This window comes from Carassius auratus, unplaced genomic scaffold (assembly GCF_003368295.1).
Source record: "Carassius auratus strain Wakin unplaced genomic scaffold, ASM336829v1 scaf_tig00215844, whole genome shotgun sequence".
Classification (NCBI taxonomy): domain Eukaryota; kingdom Metazoa; phylum Chordata; class Actinopteri; order Cypriniformes; family Cyprinidae; genus Carassius; species Carassius auratus.
Window position 1 is genome coordinate 691,033 of NW_020528270.1, and position 19,072 is coordinate 710,104.

Below are 19,072 nucleotides of genomic sequence, written 5' to 3' on the forward strand. Positions count from 1 at the left end.
AAGAAAGACAACAGAAAGAGGAGAGACGAGAAAGAGTATCTAGAGAGAGAGAAGACCGATGGCGCCAGAAAACGTGCGAGAAAGAGGAAAGGAGAGACAGGGAGGCAAAGGAAAGGGAGGAAAGATTTCTTTGCCTCCTTGAAATTCTTTAAAAAAAAATAAGACCAATAAATTATGTAACAAATGCATCTTCTGGTCATTAATACATTTGGGTTGTGTTTGTGTAAAAAACAAAAAAAGCATATTTTTAAATATTTTATAGATATACATAGTACTATGCAAAAATTATAGGCCACCCATTTCTTTTTTAATCTATTAAACAGGTTTAAAAAAATAATTATATACGGTCATTATAGCAGTTCTAAAACATGAAATAGTTGCTTAAGACTTTAGTACAACTCGTTTATATGTGTCAATAAAATAATTCTACACATTCACAGTACAATATTAACAGACATTATGTGATAATTATAATTTATAAAATGAATTCACATTTATAAGTTAATTTAAATATAAAGTGATTATTTTGTGAATATGTGTGGTATAATGCACAGACACACAAAACATACTTTTAAAACAATCCTTGTATTATTGTCTTATCTGGCTTCTGAATGCAAACTGAACTCATACAGGGATATTCAAGTCAGGTCATGTAGGGCTACTACAACCTTGCAGGGGTTAGTTCCAACACACCTGTTTGTAAATTTCAAGTGGTGTGTTATTAATTGGTTTGATTATATTGTTCAGGTGTGTTCAATTAGGGGAAGGAAAACTCAACAGGACAATGGCCCTCTATGACCAAAGTTGAACTTCAGACTTTTTACACAAACCAAACCACCTTACATGTTGCAATAACTACACATAGTAACAGTGATTAAAGGGTTAGTTCACTCAAACATATAAATTCAGTCTGTATTTAATTAATTACTACTTAAACAGCAGCTGAATTAAGCTTTGTGCCTAAGACACTTTTAAAAAGGCTGTACTTAAATATTTGACATTTATTTATATTTATGCATTTGGCTGATATTTTTATCCAAAGTGACAAAGTGACAGTGTTTTTATTACAGGGACTCCCCAATCCCCTTGGAGTAAAGAGCCTTGCTCAAGGACAAGCTGGTGATTGCAAACCGGCAACCTTCTGCTTAAGGCGGGCATACACTGTGCGATTTCGGCAAGGTACCAACTCACACTGTATGGGTAGATCGCATGCGATGTAAAGGCAAAGTTCACGATTTTTGTGCGCTCACTGTACGGTCCGATTGCCGAGTTGCGATATGACTGCTCACACTATACGTGAGTAATCAACCGAATCAACACATAGGATCCCTCAGAACCCGGATGTTTGTCGCGGTTTCAGAATAAACATGCTTTCCCGGGATAAATGCACTGTTTTGGTGATATGCGCAAAGCGCAATTCTGTGTGCTGCAACGTCCAAAAAAAATAAAAAGGCAGATGGCTGGGAAGACGTGATCAATATGGTCAATCCATTTTGCAACGCGAACTGGAGGTAAGCAGGCATTTTTTTCTCCTCTTTTATTTTTATTTTTCTTTGCCATAACTCCACAAGTTATCCCTCCATCACTTCAGTTCACTACACGCTGTGTCAGGTGTCACCATGGTTTCGTGCACGCGCAGTGAGGGAAACGCGGAAAATCAGTTCGTAGCCCTGCTTCAATAGTGCGATACCTCACGAGAGGCGACCAAAATTTCTGACATGTCAGAAATCCATACGACCAACCGATTGCCGGTCGGGAGAGGCTTATCGCCTCTCGTTTCCCCTTGTACACTGCACGAACACTGCACGACAAACGACACACGAAAATGCTGAAATTCGGCCCGACCCGAAAAAGAGTCGCACAAGTCTGAATTCGGCTCAAAATCGGATGAAATTCGCACAGTGTATGCCCGGCCTTAGTTAAAGGTCCAGTTTTTCGCGCTTTTTTGACAGCAGCTGAGCGCACGTGGCACTCCTGTAAACGTAGTGTATTAGAAGCAGTAGTTTTGAGAAGCAAGTGGGCAGGAGCATGTGCTGGAGATGTATTTATAGTCACAGGAGCGTTTTTACTGACGAGATGCGCATGACATTTCGCATTCGTTTTTTTGCACAGCCCTAACATCTAGTTAACAAAGCTAAATAGCGCTGCCCTTTGTGTAATAAGTTACAGAAACTGTTAAATGCAGCAACTTAAATAATAAATTATTTTTATTATTGTGGCCCATAAACAACGCCTTCTCCTGACAAAGAGGGAACTGCTCCATCTTTCAAGAATAATCTTTGTGTGAATCCGGCATTAAACTAATTGAGATTGAGGAAGCTATCTTCAGAAAAATGTGCTGCACATAGTTTTACATGTGGATTATAATTTTCGGGAACCGAGTTAAACATAAATTGTAACCATTGATCTCTAAGTATAGCGTCCCTGGGAAGGCCAAACAAAGGTGATTGGACTCAGAGATGAATTTTACAGATATTATTTATACTCTAACAACAACATTACACACTAACTAAAGTTTAAAACATGGGATCACAAAGAAGGGGACCTTTAAATGGTTTTGCCCACTACACCACAAATTGATAACACTACAACACAAATTAGCATGTACTTGTAAACATATTAAACTATGCAAGAAATAGACAACATGAAGTGTAAATTTGTTGATTTTTGTAATATTTTACGGGTAGTCATGCTCATGGAGAGCTGCCACACAAATGTTTTGAGCAAACACAGCTGCAGCAAGATTGTCCTGCACATGTTCTCCCACTCTTCAGGTTCATTCAGCCGCTGGGAGTGCATAACCTAAAAAAGAATTGACATAATACAAAAAAAAGCTTTTTTTTTTGCACAAATAAATACAGACATTTGCAATAATATTTTATTACGTTGATATTCCACTAGGTTAGTTATTAAAATATCCCTTTAAATTGGTTCACCAGCCACCAATCAGGCGAGGCCGACGTCACAACTGGAACGAACTTCAAAATAGGAAGTTAAGCGTCTTGTTTTAGTGAACGGTGGGTTGTGTCTGAGGTGAATGTTCGTCAATATTATACCGGATTACAGAACTACTGGATGAAAACAGTGGATTATTGCACGTATGATAGGTGAGTAATTACTACTTAAGTGTAACAAATCCGCATAGACAAGCTTCATAGCTCGCAGAATCTGACAAGTGTGTGTGTCACCACTGATGCTTAGTTAACGTTAACATTACCTTAGTGCGAACGATTGTTTTCTCCACGTTTAATTTGCAGATCTGCAGATCTTGCACCCATCCATTTGTGAACTGCAGGTGAGCCTCCAGTGACTTGAAATTTTTAAATTGATCGGAGGTGTAAGCGCTTACTCCACAGACCAGGTAGGAGAAAATATCAGGGAAACTGAGGTATGGTAAACTTTCATAATTATTACACCAAACATTGTGTTCATAGGGATCGATTCCGCCTATAACCTCATTTTTTTTAAGTAGCGTTGTTTGGCTTCATTATTAAGTTTGTCCGCATATGGTATAGCCAACTTTTTTTTGTCACGTTCCATAACTTTTTCTGGAGACCGGTAGGCTACGTTATTATCTTATTACAAACCAGTTTTGCGTGGCCTCTAAAATGGCCGCCGTTACCCACAATACACCATTCCATAACATCTACGCCCGAGTTCTATAGTATCTGAAATGTCTGCAGACAGCTGTGTGCTCTGAAGATGGAGAAGATGGAGTGCCATGGGTGAAATGCTCCATCACTGCATCTCCTCTTGTTTTCTCATCAGGACCAGATTCTGCTGTGGTCTCTTCATCTTCAGTGTGACCCAAGAGCCAGCGAGAGCATCTAGAGAAAAACCAAAAGACATTGAGGATGTGATTTTGGTCAAGTTTGTTCTGCTGGTTTCTGTTCATACAACATCAGTCAATGAAGCCTGAGTTTCAGAAGTTTCTAAAGTATCATCAAATAATGTCCTGAAGAATCTGAAAGTCAGGCTCCATTGACTGATACTGTATGGACACAAACCAGCAGGAGAAACCTGACCAACATCACCTTTTATGTTCAGGCAAAGGATTGAACAGAATGGAGGCAAGTCATTAATGACTGAATTTATATGTTTAGATGACCTGACCCTTTAAAACCCCAAATAGAATCTGTATTAAATGTATGCATGCATTAATATTATAGTAGAACATTGAAGAAATAAGAAATAAGCAGCTTTATTAGGCATTTTTCTGCCCAAGATACAAAAAAGCATTCACAAAATTCACATTTACATGTATTAATTTGCCAGACACTTTTATCTGAAGTGACTTACAGTGCTCTTATTACAGGATCTCAATCCCTCTGGAGTCACCTGGAGTAAAGACACACCGGTGGAGATTGATCCAGAAACCTTCTGCTCACCAGTTCAGTTCACTAAATCACAGAAATAATGAAGCTTTATCAAATTAACATGCAATTGTAAAAATATAAAAAGTAATTCAGCAATAAATAGAATGCTGACAACATGATATAAAGTGTTTTACTCTGTGTAAGTGTTTTCCAGGTCGTGGTGCTCATGGAGAGCAGACACACGTCTCGCACATGTTCTCCTGCTCTTGTTCAGGGTTGTGTGGTTCAGTGTCTTCATCCTGGTCTTCCTCATCCTCTCTGTGCACTCAGACAAGGACTCGATGTCCCTGCTAACACACGACGTAACAGTTACGTTACGTACTAGTAATTTTTGGTAATTCCATGACTTACCAATTGACAACGTAACTACGACGTCGCATGCCCGTAATTTTATTACCATCACATTACCAACTCACAACGTCGTCAGTACGTCCTTCCAACGTGACCAGATAACCAAGAACATCCCAGATAGGTCCTCTATTGGTAATATGTAACTTCATGACTTACTGGCAATGTAACTACAACGTTGTATGCACGTAATATCATTACCATATTTTTTGTACGTTCTTTGTATGCCCTCTGAGTATAGAGCTATTTAAAAAGTGTAATTAAACTTCAGACACAAGATTAAACGTTCCTTAAAGATGAAATATGTTTCTTTTCACAAAGTCATAATATGGACATGCTTTTAATATATAGTGACGTGACATTCAGGCGCACGCTTCCACAACTGACGCACCGCGCGCACAGTATTGACAAAAAAAGAGTTGTGAAACTTTCTATCTCGTAAGGAGTTATAACGTGAAATAATGACACAGACTGGCTACACCATCTAATCTGCAGCAGAGACTGTTGTATCAGAAGGACAGCGCGTTTGTTTGAGGCACTTTTCACTTCAACTGTGCCTGACAGGAGAATTGGCTTTTCTGAGGTGATGCTAACAATTTATATTAAATAAATATGTTGATAAAATGTATAAAATAAAGTAAAAACAAAAGTCTAACGTCGCCAAAACCTTTTTTGATTATTTTATTGTTTTTATTAGCCTTTCCAACCGTTGAGTTACCATGGCAACCGCGTACACATCAGCTGCTGGAGAGGAGAGGACTCGTCTTACATTTTCTCTGTTTCTCGACAGTTATACCAAAAGAAAAGGCCAACAACTGCGACAGATTGGTTAAGTAACAAGTTAATATTATCCACAGTCTATTTTAAGTACTTTTTGTTAATATTTATACCTCTGTGATTATGGTATTTTTCCTGAAATGTCTGCTATCAAGTATTACGCTAGCATAGAAACATAATTAACGTTATAGCTTATTAGATTTGAGCTCTTATTAATGAAAGTTTGGGCTTTTTTCATTATGTCTTATGCGTAAAGGATCGGTTTTGATTGCTTTGTAAATGTTTTTGATGGTAATTTGTCAATAGATAAATTAAGTAAAGCTAAGATAATTTAGCCTATAGAGCTCGGGCGTTATGGAATGGTGCATTGTGGGTAACGGCGGCCATTTTAGAGGCATCGCAAAGCAGGTTTGTAATAAGATAATAGCCGGTCCGGTCTCCAAAAAAAGTTATAGAACGTGACAAAAAAAGTTGCCTATACCTATACGGACAAACTTAATAACGAAGCCAAACAACGCTACTTAAAAAAAAAAGAGGTTTATAGGTGGAATCGATCCCTATGAACACATGAAAGTTTATCAAGCCTCAGTTTTCCTGATAATTTCTCCTACCGGGTCTGTGGAGTGAGCGCTTACACCTCCGATCACCTCCACTGGAGGCTCACCTGCAGATCACAAATGGATCTGCAAATTAAACGTGGAGAAAACTATCGTTCTCACTAAGGAAATGTTAACATCAACCAAGCATCAGTGGTGACACACACACACACACACACTTATCAGATTCTGCGAGCTATGAAGCTTGTCTATGCGGGTTTGTTACACTTCAGGAGTAATTACTCACCTATCATACTTGCAAAAATCCACTGTTTTCATCCGGTAGTTCTGTAATCCGGTATAATATTGACGAACATTCACCTCAGACACAACCCACCATTCACCAAAACAAGACGCTTAACTTCCTATTTTGAAGTTCGTTCCAGTTGTTCAAATTTGTTAAATACAGTCAGCACAAAAATATCAAAAAGCAAATTAAGTTCAGGATTGGGTCAAAAGAAAATGTTTAAACCAAAAATACAGACACTAAACTGACTCCCTTACTGGCCAAAAACTAGAGAAAACGTAATGTGTCTGTGTGTGTGTGTGTGAGAGAGAGAGAGAGAGAGACCATACAAAACATGTCTCATCATAACTATGTATTATAATATTATCGAAAGTGATGGTTTCCCTCCGTACAGCGGCGACCCAAGCCATCTGACGCCTCTTGGTGATTTCAGACAAAACTGTTGAAAACTAATATGATTCACGAGGCGTTTGCCCTGTCGATCATGAAACCGATTACAGCAGTTCACAATACAGCAATACTGAACCATTTTCCAAAAAATAATCAAAATTAATGACCAAATGACCAACGTTACCTAATGCATACTATACAGTACATCTACTTCTGTACTACGATTCCAACAATGCATTGCGACGTGACGCAACGATCCCGACCTCTATAAAGTCTATCAGTGACGTCACTCGCGGTCTAAAATGGGCTGAAACTATTTCAAACCACTGTTTCAAGTTTGTTCTGATTTTTCATTGTAAACAAATATTGATAAATAAAATTGTACAGTGATTTCAGGAGTGTCTTAAAAAGCCTCTAAACCAGAGAAGTTCCAAGAAAATGTCTAACGGGAGCTGCTGACAGAGATAGAAAACACAGGTGATCCGAGAAAGCTTATTAAATAACTTCATATTTATTTTGTACAATATATCATCATGCATCTGTAAAATCTAAACATGTGAATTCTGGTATCTTAGGATAGTTTTGTATGTTTTCCATATTACTATTTTTCTTTTCTGCATTTCCCCTATTCTCTAGTTTGTTTATTTCTAATAAGGAGCTGGAGGCCGTGAAGAAACAGATCCATGATATTGTGGAGAAGCAGGCCCAGCTGAGCGTGTGGAGAGCTGTGCTGGAAATATTCAGGGGTTGATGCTCATAAGTCCAGGTTAAGTATACAGCTAACCAGGAGCGTCGGACTGGGGGTAAAACCAGTACTGATTACCAGGGCCCCAAAGGAAGAGAGAGCCCTTTAAAAGTCTGGAATATATATTTTCAATGGGGAGGGGGGCCCATTAGGACTGCCTATGCATAGGGCCCGGGATCTTGTGCAGCACCCTTGCAGCTAACCCTCCTACCACCTCTACTCTGTGTGGTTCTCTGCAAAGGCCCGGTGTACCCATGATGCGATCTTCCCAGATGTCCTTCACCCTATTTCACAGAGTAAGACATGAACCAAGCCCTGGGCGACGACCTCTCTCCATCTGCCGCCTCCGGTCCTCAGGATCTCCGCCAGAACCTGATTCGCTCCACTTCGCGAGACAGAACACAACGCTGTGATCATCAGAGACTCCATCGTCCGGCACGTTCGTGCTATGTTAGCTGAAGGTAAAGTCCACACTCACTGTTTCCCTGGTGCTCATGTTCTTGATATTTCTGCACAGATTCCCGCGATCCTGAAGGGTGAGGGGAGCATCGGAGCAAACGTGCTTCACGCTGGGGTTAAAGACACCATGCTACGGCAGAAGGAGCAGCATATCGCCTACATGATGATCATCGTGTCAGGACCACTTCCCACATATAGATGAGGACATGAAAGGTTCAGCAGACTTTTTGCTTTAAACGAATTGTTATTGTCATGGTGTAAAGAACAGAAACTGCTTTTTGTTAATAATTGGAATCTTTTCTGGGAGCGTCCAAGGCTTTTTAGATCTCCTGTTGTACAACCGCTCCAGGACACTTCGCTCCATATGACTAGTAAGCCAATTCTCAAATAACTGTTATGATGACTTTTGTTCTACACGCTCAAATAGAAGTACTTGTGCTGTCCAATCAATAAAGATTTGTTCCAGTGTTAATTTTGACAGGCATTTTTAATTTAGCATTAGTCTAAACTCCACCAAACTACTGTTATAAGCATGAGCCCCGTCAGACTGGAGGTGTTGCAACAGTATATAGTGATATTCTCAATGTTACCCAGAAAACAGGATACAGGTTTAACTCATTCGAAATACTTCAGTTTAATGTTAGACTGTCAGACATGCAAAAGAAATCGAATGTATCTCTTGCTCTGGCTACTAGGGGTGTGACGAGACACTTATCCCACAAGACGAGACGAGACACGAGACTGGGTTCATGAGAGCGAGACGAGATTTTTTTTTTTTTTTAAATAAATCCTCAATGATAAAATAAATATTTCATTTTTCTCTACTCCTTTTTCGTAGTACATACATTTTCACATCAATTTATTAAAAGTAAAAAAAAAAAGAAAAAAAAAAACATGTTTAGGGCCCTATGAAATGTTACATTTTTCCCCCAGCATATTATTTTTTATTATTATTGTTACCAAATTCTGTATTTTAGCATGTCTAACTATTTGAATGCATAACACAACTTAATTTATTCATTTAATTTTTTCTCAAAGGTAGCCTTACTGATATAGATATCATACCTTAAAGTGTAGTTACTGACCGCTTCCTTGTATCGTGCATGCTGCATATTACTGATATAACTGTATTTCCAAAATGAGCATTATGAATGTAAGAGCCTTACATTACATTTATAACAATCATTGTTAATGTTTGAATTGTATTTCAGGGCAGTTTGTGAAGACCGATAATCAAGAGAAGTCAGTTCCAGATCCACCCTCCACACCAGACCTCTCTCTCACGAGGATTGCTGTCTACTAGCATATTGTGTTCTTTTCAGACTTCAGTGGATGCAGATATTACTCAGGGACACAAACACTTGAATATTGAAAGAATAGAAAAAGTAAGAATTACTTAAGATTTTAGAATTTAATGTTAATTGCTTAAACACACACACACCCACACATATATATATATTAGGGCCGGGACTCGATTAAAAAAAATAATCTAATTAATTAGAGGCTTTGTAATTAATTAATCGAAATTAATCGCATTTTAATCGCATATAAATATTTGACCTGAGAACAGTGAGAAGTAATTTTTTTTCACATGGATTTATAGTATACCATTGAATAATGACTGAATACATAAGCTTAAGCAACAAAATATTGTTTATTTTTGTTCAACCAAGTCTAGCAGACCAGTGCAATTTTTGCCATGAAGTGTAGCAATAGCATATTTAGAAACAATTTAGAAATAGTACATTTCAGAAATTCAGGAATCTTATATGTGCTGGAACCTTCTGTAAAGTGTTTTTAAGTAAAACACAATACTGTCAATTACATTCAGAACATTGGAAACACTGACTATTAGAAAACATCTCTCTGTTGCTTCAGAGGCCATAACATACTAAGGCCAACTCTCAATAACCTTGGCCAAAACGATAGAGTTCAACATAAACTGCCAGTTGCACCAACAAAATAATACACAGTTCAACATAAAGTGTAAAGTCCACGCTAGTTGCTATATGTTTTGCGTTGAGGTGATACTTGAGGCTCGATGTGCTATATAATCGGTATAATCGGTCCGCCGAAACTCATCCAGTGAGAAACGTTCCGCGGTGCAAAAATAAGTTATTAAAAATGCGGGAATTTTTTTTCTGTAATTAATTAATCTTAGTTAACGCGTTATTTTTTGTGTAATTAATTAATCTCAATTAACGTGTTAAAGTCCCGACCCTAATATATATATATATATATATATATATATATATATATATATATATATATATATATATATATATTTTTTTGGCAGTGTGAACTGGCCATAATGCTGTATGATAGGTGTGAGATTCATTAAACTTGATTTGCTATAATACATCTGTTTATAAGCTATTGCATATTATTTTCAATTAATTATTTGTAGTGGTTCGGTTAAGGGTGTGATTAGCTGACATATTATTGTTTGAGCTTGTGATTAGTTGATGAATGTGTGCATTGTTAATGATAATATTTAAATGCAATGTGCTGAGTGCTTACTAAGACTTGCATGTTTGTGCATAATGTTTTGACCCTGGATGCTTACAGAAGGGTATAGATATTTAAATATATGGAAATGTATTTATTATTTAATATATCTCAATTTATGTGCTTCTGTATGTGCTGAATGCTTTCATTCATATTTCGCTGTATATCCTGTTTTTATTAATAATATGGGTGTATTACTGTTAATATTTGCTTGTTAATAAATTAACTGAATTCATTTCGAGTATGTATTCATCATTCACAGCTGCTGAAACAGCCTTTAAATTAGTTTGGGTATATGAAGACATAAATTAGGTTCAAGTACTGCATGTCCGCCCATAGAATAAAAAAAAAATGACCAACTGATTACCAGCACACGACCACCGAACCGCGACGTTGCCACGACGTCGCAGTTACTTACTGGCAACTTCACAAAGTTACGTCGTGGCGACGTATACGCACCTTTTACTTTTCCGGTTGCCACGTCGACACAACGAAACTTTGGTCACCAGATTACGTTGCAGTTATGTAATGTTGTTAGCAGGGGTCCCTCTCTTGTCGTGATCAGATTCAGTCTGACTGCAGCAGTGAGGGACCTGATGGACGGATGTGGGTTCACCGTCTGTAAACATTCAAATACAGAAAAATTTCTGAATAAAGTTTTGTTTCATGTGTTGTTGACTTGTATTTTATTTATTGTGACGGTTACTTTTATTTATTATTTTACTTGTTTATTCATGTCTCCTGTTGTTGTCAGTAAATAAAATATAGCCTAATTGCTTCATTAACACATACATTAATTCATTTCTTGACTGAATATTGAGATGTATTCATCTTAGCTGCATTTGTCTAGTGTGAAGTTATGCGTAGATATGAAAAAAAAAACGAATTACAATTTGTTTTACAAAAAATATATATAAAATATATATAATTATTAGTCACCATTTATCATTATTATTGTTGATAAGTGTTGGGGTGGGCTAGAAATGCTTTCTGAGGTAATCTTAATTTCTAAGTAAGTAATACTTACATTTTTCAAGTGTAAAATCAACATTCTTCTCCAAAGACGAGATCTTCAAGCACCTGATCAACGTCTTATTTGTGCAGATATTACAAATACTGCAAAAGCTGAGGAAAACCGTACGAGGTAGGGTTGTGGAGTTACTGATGCTATGAAGGGTTTAATCTTCAAGGATTAAACTGTGGGTCATTTCAATAGAGTTAAAACAAAAACAACACAAATATATTGGTTAAACTACAATAATAATAAAAGGGCATTTGTGTATTCAACAAGACCGACCACAAAAGGAGCAAATTGCATCAACATCAAAATATTTAGGTAGTAAATATTAAACCTGTAGCAGTCAGTCATATATTTGAAGTTGTTATAACGTCATAGGTCACATGATAACGTAAACATGGCGGAATTCATTCATACTCAACGAGATTTGGCTGTATAGTACGTACTCTTTTAGCGCACGTTAAGTAAGTACTTATTGAAATGTAGTACCTACTCGTTAAGTATGCGATTTCGGAAGCAGCCTCTGGCGTGGCTCATTATACTATTAGCAAAACGATGTCATATGGCAACATGAACGGCTTTAAAAACGGCGTCATTTCGCACGTTTGTTACGGCGTTTGTAATCACAACGTTGTATTTTGTGGTGCAAATACGTTTTAAAACTGCAAACGTAGTGATGGCAAAATGAGGCTTGCTGAACCACTGAGACCTCGCAGCCCATTGCTTCACCAAAAGGTTCATTACTCGAAGCTTCATTCATTATTGCTCACTAGTGACACCTAGATACTGTGCAAAATAAATAGCAGACCAATAAAAATACTGAATCAATGATCTGAGCAGACATTGGTCCATTGCCTGGGTATCAAATAAAATATGTTTCTCTCTCTGTCTGAATTTACTTGTGCAGAGACAACTGTCACACACAGTTCATTCATTATTCACAAATTTTTTGGATAGTGACAGCAGGAACAACAAAAGTGAAACTGTGTTGATTGTAGTTCTTATGGTGGAGGGAGTGTAATAACGCAAATTACAACAGAAAAGTGTGGGGTGGGAAAGGTTAAGAATTGTTTCTGGTGTGTTTTGTGCATTAAACTGTTACTAGTTTTAGTGCAGTGTTGTGCTTATGGGACTATGGATTTAAAGGAACAAACTGCAACACTGGGTGGGTGAAGGAAGGATCACACATTATTTTTATTGAGGAACATAATTTTTTCTGTGTTGGAGCTTAGACGATTCCTCCTTTTGGACAGAACCTCTCCAGCCTTGGAAAAGATCCTTTCGCATGGAACAGAGGATACGGGGGAACATAAAAATGTCAGTGTCAGCTGGTATAAATGAGGAGAAAGATGTTTATGTTGAGCCCAATATACTAGTGGATCCTCAGATCTTGTGAGATTCACTTTGGATAAATATTCATTTGATAAAGATTGTTAGTAGTCTGTGCATGCTCGTGCAGTGCTCGATAATGCCTGAGCATGGAGGAGGTGTTATTGTTGTATGTCAGCTCCTTTAGGCACAGCAAGCATTTCACCTAGAAACATAAATAAATAGACATGAAATATAATACAGCCTTACAGTGAGTATTATTATTAGATCAAGACAGTAAAACAATAACAATACACATACCTTATTGTGACCAACCATTTAAAAAAACTCCCAGACAGAGGAGGATTTCCTCTTTCTTGCTGGCTCCATTACAAAGAAAAAGGAAGAGGTTACAAAAAGCAAACAAATGCAAAAGGACTATCCAAATCAAAAAGCGGTCCAGTCCAAATCCAAAAAAAAATAAAATAAATCCAAAAAATATTATCTAATTAATATAAAAATACTATAATATAACTACTTTAATTAATAATAACAATATACTATAACTAATATAACCTGATATAATCTAATAATATACAGCCCTAACACATATATGACACAATAATGATGACGACACAACTATCTAACTCTAACTCTGACTCGCTATCGCAAGCCGTTTTAGCATTTAAAACGTTGTTTTGACTATCCATAAATATAATTTCGGATAGTCACAATTGTAATTCCAGATATCTATATTGCAATTATGACTCGTCATAATTGGAATAAAGATATCTACAATGTGATTATTACTAGTCATAATATGCATTGAAGATATCTACAATTTCATTTTGACAAGTCATAATACACATTCCAGATATCTGCAATGCTATTACGACTAGTCATAATCTTCCATTGACTTCCATTGAAAAATATTTTCAGATATCTTCAATTGAGTTTTGACTAGTCATAATTCCAATTCAAGATATCTTTAATTATGATTTGCCTAGTCAAAACTCTAATTAGAGATATCTCAAATAACAATTTGACTAGTGATAATTCAATTAGAGATATCTTCAAATGAGTTTTGACTAGTTGTAATCCCAATTCAAGATATATTTAAATATGATTTGACTAGTCAAAATACAATTTAAGATATCTTTAATTCCAATTTTTTTAAGATATCCAAAATATATTTGTGGATATCTGCAATTAATTTATGACTAGTCAAATTACATTTGTAGATATCTTGAATTGGAATTTTGACTAGTCAAAACCCATTTAAAGATATCTGGAATTTAATTATGGATATCCCAATCAGATATTTGACTAGGAAGAAGTATATTTAGAGATATCTGCATTTAGCTTTGTGACTAGGCGTAATTGCAATGTAGATATCTGGAATTAACAATTTAACTAGTCAAAATACGTTTGTAGATATCTACAATGTGCATGCAAATACACATTTGTTGAGCCCCACCTTGAACATTTTACTTAACCAATCCTAGCTTGGAAACTGTTGTCATACGCAATTTTGCCTAAGAGTTGTATAATAAAGGTCCTGCGACTTTGGGAGATTTTAAACTGTTTTATACAGAAGTAATTCAAAAGTATGGAAATAAAAATATAACTGGAGCATGTGTAAAAGTGGTAGATTAGACAGAGAGGACTTAAACAGGCTTTAGTCCTGTTTTTTTTTTTTTTTCGTAATGTTGAGACATATTTACAAAAGAACACATGCATAAGCTTCATATCAGCTGTTGCAACATTTGATATAATGATAAAAGAATCAGTGTCTATTTACAATAAGTGCAAGACTACCATCATCCACCTACATATCAGTATCAATTGTGGTGGATTAGCGATTAATGTATGTGCTTTTTGACACAATCGACACGATTTCGCGTCCGCCTTTTCCCAAACATTTTTTCTCCTTTTTCACATCTCATATTGTATCAGAAAGGCATTTATTTTCTATAAAAATTAAGGAAATATTTAAAAAGTTTAAAATAAATATTGGGTAGGGTTAGGGTAGGTGTAGGCAGGGCTTTAATTTTCCCAGTAAGGTGGCATCCATTTAAAATTTCTAAATTCAAATTCAAATTAAAAAGTTATTATTGCGTACTGTTTTACTACAATACTGAGGTGTTATAAATGAATTCTGTTATAAATAAATAAATAAATAAATAAATAAACATTGTTTTTCATTGTCTAAATATATAATAAATAAATTCAGATGAGCAGTCCCTTACAAAAAACAACTGCAGTATATTGAAGTACAACTGCAGTAAAACTGCAGTACAAAGCAGTTTAACTGCAGTATTAAATTAAGCACAGCCGTAGATTTGCAGTATAATGGCAGTACAGCTGCAGTACATTGAAGTACGACCGCAGTAAAACTACAGTACATCTGCAGTCAAATGAAGTACAACTGTAGTTTTCCAATATAATGAAGTACTGAAATGCAGGTATAAACCTACACTCATACTACATTACTGCAACTGTGGTAACAGTAGGCTACTACTGTACAGAAAGTAAAAGCTATGACCACTGCAACATTAAACCTTAAGCTATCTTAAATAATAATAATAATAATAAAAGTTGTCTTAATCTAAATGGCATGAGACTTGGTGACTTTGTGGACACTTGCTGACAATTCAATTCGTCATATAAAATCAATAAAACACAACAATTAAGATATAGCCAATGCATAAAAGATGCAAATGGTTTGTGTAAATTTAAATGGAGTTCTCAAAATTCATGGGTAAATATACAGAATATTTTTTTAAATTATATTTGTACTAAGGATGCAATAATATAAATTATATACCCAAAGTATTAATTTTCTCCTCGTCACATTTTGCATAGAGATACTGTCACAATAAATCTGAATCTGATTATTTGTTAATCTCGTTAGTAATTATTTTAAATAAGCAAGTACACATGTGATTTTCAATTAATGTTTATTTGTATTGCATTCTGTACTTTTTATACATATATACACATCATTTGTCACATTCTGAGATTGAAACATGCAGTTAATACAAGAAATATATTTATATTGAGTTATTCTAATGAATAGATGGGTAAGCATACACAAGTGCAATTTTACTAAATTTGTACTAATGATAAATCCGTAAACATTCTTTTCTCAAAGCATTAATTTTCTCCTCCTCACATAGTACACTGATATACTACAGTAAATCAAATTCTGCTTATTGTTTAATCTCTTTCATATGTGTTTGGTAGGGGCAAAATGACAAGCCCATCTGGTCTTTTTACAATTTCTATACATTTGTTTGTTACTTCAGATGGAAGTACTGCCTTGTAGCCTGCACAGAATGTGACATTAAGTATGTGAGAATCCATGCAAACTATCCACTTTTTGTGAAAGGCTTGAATTTGATTTGTTAACCTTACCAGTAAAACTGGTTGTCTGGGGGTGGCCTATGTTTGAACAACAATGATGTGTTCAATTTTTGCAACCTGTTGGCCAATGGTTACCAAGGAATTACATCTGGAGTATTTTGAGTCATACTGATCAGTGGAGTAGAGTGTCCCATCACAAACAAACCTCTGAAAGTAGCTATCATTGAAGCTCAATAATTAAAATTTTAGATAGTATTTAAATGAGATCAAGAAAAGTATTTAAATGAGATCAAGAAATCCAGTTACATGTAGGCCTAGTCCTGTGTATTTTATACATGTACTTAATGCACTGTAGACAAGCATTTATGTTTAATAGTTACATTTTTCTGGGATACTTTTTTATTGTGTGATTTCTATTTTCAGGAAAATGCACCGGTAACAAAAAAAAAGAAAAAGACCAAAAACATCATTCAACAGAAGATTATGGCTGCGGTGAAACAAAGCTGCACTCAAATAAATGTCAGCAGGAAACTACTTTATTTTATCTTTTATAAACTATAACTTTACAGCTAGAATACATAATAACTGATATTGTACTTCAGGAACCAAGACCTGCCTTGGGAGTGCTGAAGGATTCAAGTGTACCAAGTCCTTCGTCTCCTCAGCCATGTAAGAGGTCAGACATAGCTGAAGAGATCAAAGAGTTAAAAAATGAAATTAAAGAGCTTAAAGAAGATTTAAAATATGAGCGTCGCTTCAGGATAAAAGCAGAGAGAGAGCTGAGGGAGTGGAAAGGTAATGAAATCTAGCTATAGTGTAGCAATTGTTCTCAATTTTGTGAGCTATCTTCTTCAGTATATATAATATCATATTCTTTTTGAATACTCGATTCTGATTGCCTGGAAAGTGTGCATTAAACAATGAATGCACAGGTTACAAGTCAGTTGAATCACTGTTCTAAATTAATGTGCTGCTTTTATTGTAGGACACAAACACACACACACACATACACTCACACACAGGCAGTCACTCGCAAACAGAGATCTTGCAATGATCTCACACACAGAAATATCAAAAGTAACCGAAAAGTAACCTGGTCTGTCCTGTCTGTCAGTGAGTGTGTTGTCAGTCTCCTCTCTGCTACGCAATGTATTTTTCCTTGCGTAAGAACATGGAATGTCATGAGAGCAGTGTAGCGACAGTAACTAAGGGGGGTGGGTCTTTGCGAACTGACAATTAAAGTGACAGCTTCATTAGGAAAACGCTGTGCCTGATGAAAAGGAACACTCCACTTTCCACTTTTTTTTGGAAATAGGCTAATTTTCCAACTCCCCATTTATCCTGACCATGACTGTATTTATCAATTCATATTAATATTTTTCCCAATTATTTTATTTTGATTTTACATTAGAATCTTGAATGAAAGACCAAGAGGATAAATGGTGCCAATAGATGTGGAGGGCACTGTAAAGGTTTTGTGGATTGTGAACATGATTGTGTCGTTCTGCTTTTTTCCAGAATTGCATGCTGTTGTGCAGGAGCTAAAAGGCACAGTACGAGAAATAAAGATGTGCATTTCAAAGCACAAGCCTGACAATCTGCAGACCTCATCTTCTCAAAACATCTGTTCTCAAACTCAAGAACCATGCTCTGCTTCAGGAAGTAAGCAGGTAAGTAGGTCCCAATTATACAGTTATTTTATTGTATTCAATTTTCTGTCAGAATTTTCAATTCTGGCTAGAAGGTGTGTTAAAATCTACCTCTTTCACTTAACACAACTTGTGGTTGCTGATGTTGTTTTTAACTCTGTACTGGGTATTTGGATTTTTCTCTGTAGCTTTATAATTTATTCTAGAAGGCATTTCTGAGCCATTTTGTTTTAGATTGTAGTCTATCACTGTGGTGGTCAACTTTTTTTCAATTCTTTTACTTTTTCAGAAAAGAAAAGAAAATAATTTTTTCTCTGCTGTTCCCCACTAGGTAGTCGATTACATCAATTTGGGGGAGGGGGTGCGGATCAAGAGAAGCCGGTTTGATAGGATCAACACCCAAGATTTAAAAAAAATTACCAGCGAGCTTTTCCTTGTAACCTTTGGGCGAGAAACTCTTGCCACTCACTCTCTAAATGGAAGAAAGGCACCCAATGCAGAGACCAGCAAGGAGGCACTTCCAGCTCACACAGTGTCCGTCTTAATAGGTAACTCCTCATGTATTTCCACAGACTAGCTCTGCTGTGAAAGAGTATTTGGAATTTTTATCAGTTGCTTTATTATTTATTTGTCAAACAATTTACTTTGTGTTCAGTCCATGTATATAATTAGTTGTTTATAGTAAATTTGTAAGTATTTTCGAATTGTTATATTAATAGCTTTCAGAATTAGGTGAGTATTAAATCAAGATTTATCTCCCATTTTAAATGGCATGTGATCTTTTGTCATCAAATGATAATAAAAGACTTAATTAATTGCAAATTTAAAAACTCTGGAGTGGAATTAAAACACATTTGATACTCACATGCTCTTAAGCCCTCTATGCCTTTTACATTTAAATTCTTAACATTTAAAAAAATACATAAAAAAATTAACACTTTAATTCAATTATTTTTTTTACAATTATTAAATAATTGTTGATAAACTGTATACATATGGAAAAGTTTTTTTTTTTTTTACATAACCAACTATTTTCAGATGTTAAATTATATAAATAAAGAAAAAATATCAAAAAGATAAATCATATCAGTTAGCATATGATTCAAGTTTTAGTACTTCTCCAGTGACAGCTGGATATTATCCCAGATAACTTAAGAACAACATATTTACCTTGCCTAATAAAAAGTAAAGTTTCAACAACAGAAATCATGATTTTCCATGAAGTGGGTTTTGCTCTATATGTGAGTGTAATGAGACCACTTCCCCATGTAGTTTTCATTGTATT

The 19,072-nt window shown here is 35.7% G+C and overlaps 2 long non-coding RNA genes across 2 annotated transcripts; one reads left to right on the forward strand and one right to left on the reverse strand.

Moving 5' to 3' along the window:
• The first annotated feature begins 5,113 nt into the window (after window positions 1–5,113).
• LOC113096021 (uncharacterized) lies at window positions 5,114–7,513 on the forward strand. Its single transcript, XR_003288440.1, has 4 exons — window positions 5,114–5,307; window positions 5,422–5,552; window positions 7,122–7,211; window positions 7,371–7,513. It is a non-coding gene; the product is annotated as an uncharacterized LOC113096021 (long non-coding RNA).
• A 5,186-nt stretch (window positions 7,514–12,699) lies between these two features.
• Window positions 12,700–13,173, reverse strand: LOC113096027 (uncharacterized). The gene is made up of 2 exons (XR_003288449.1): window positions 13,094–13,173; window positions 12,700–12,998 (listed from the first exon to the last, which is right to left on the reverse strand). It is a non-coding gene; the product is annotated as an uncharacterized LOC113096027 (long non-coding RNA).
• Between the last annotated feature and the right edge of the window lie 5,899 nt (window positions 13,174–19,072).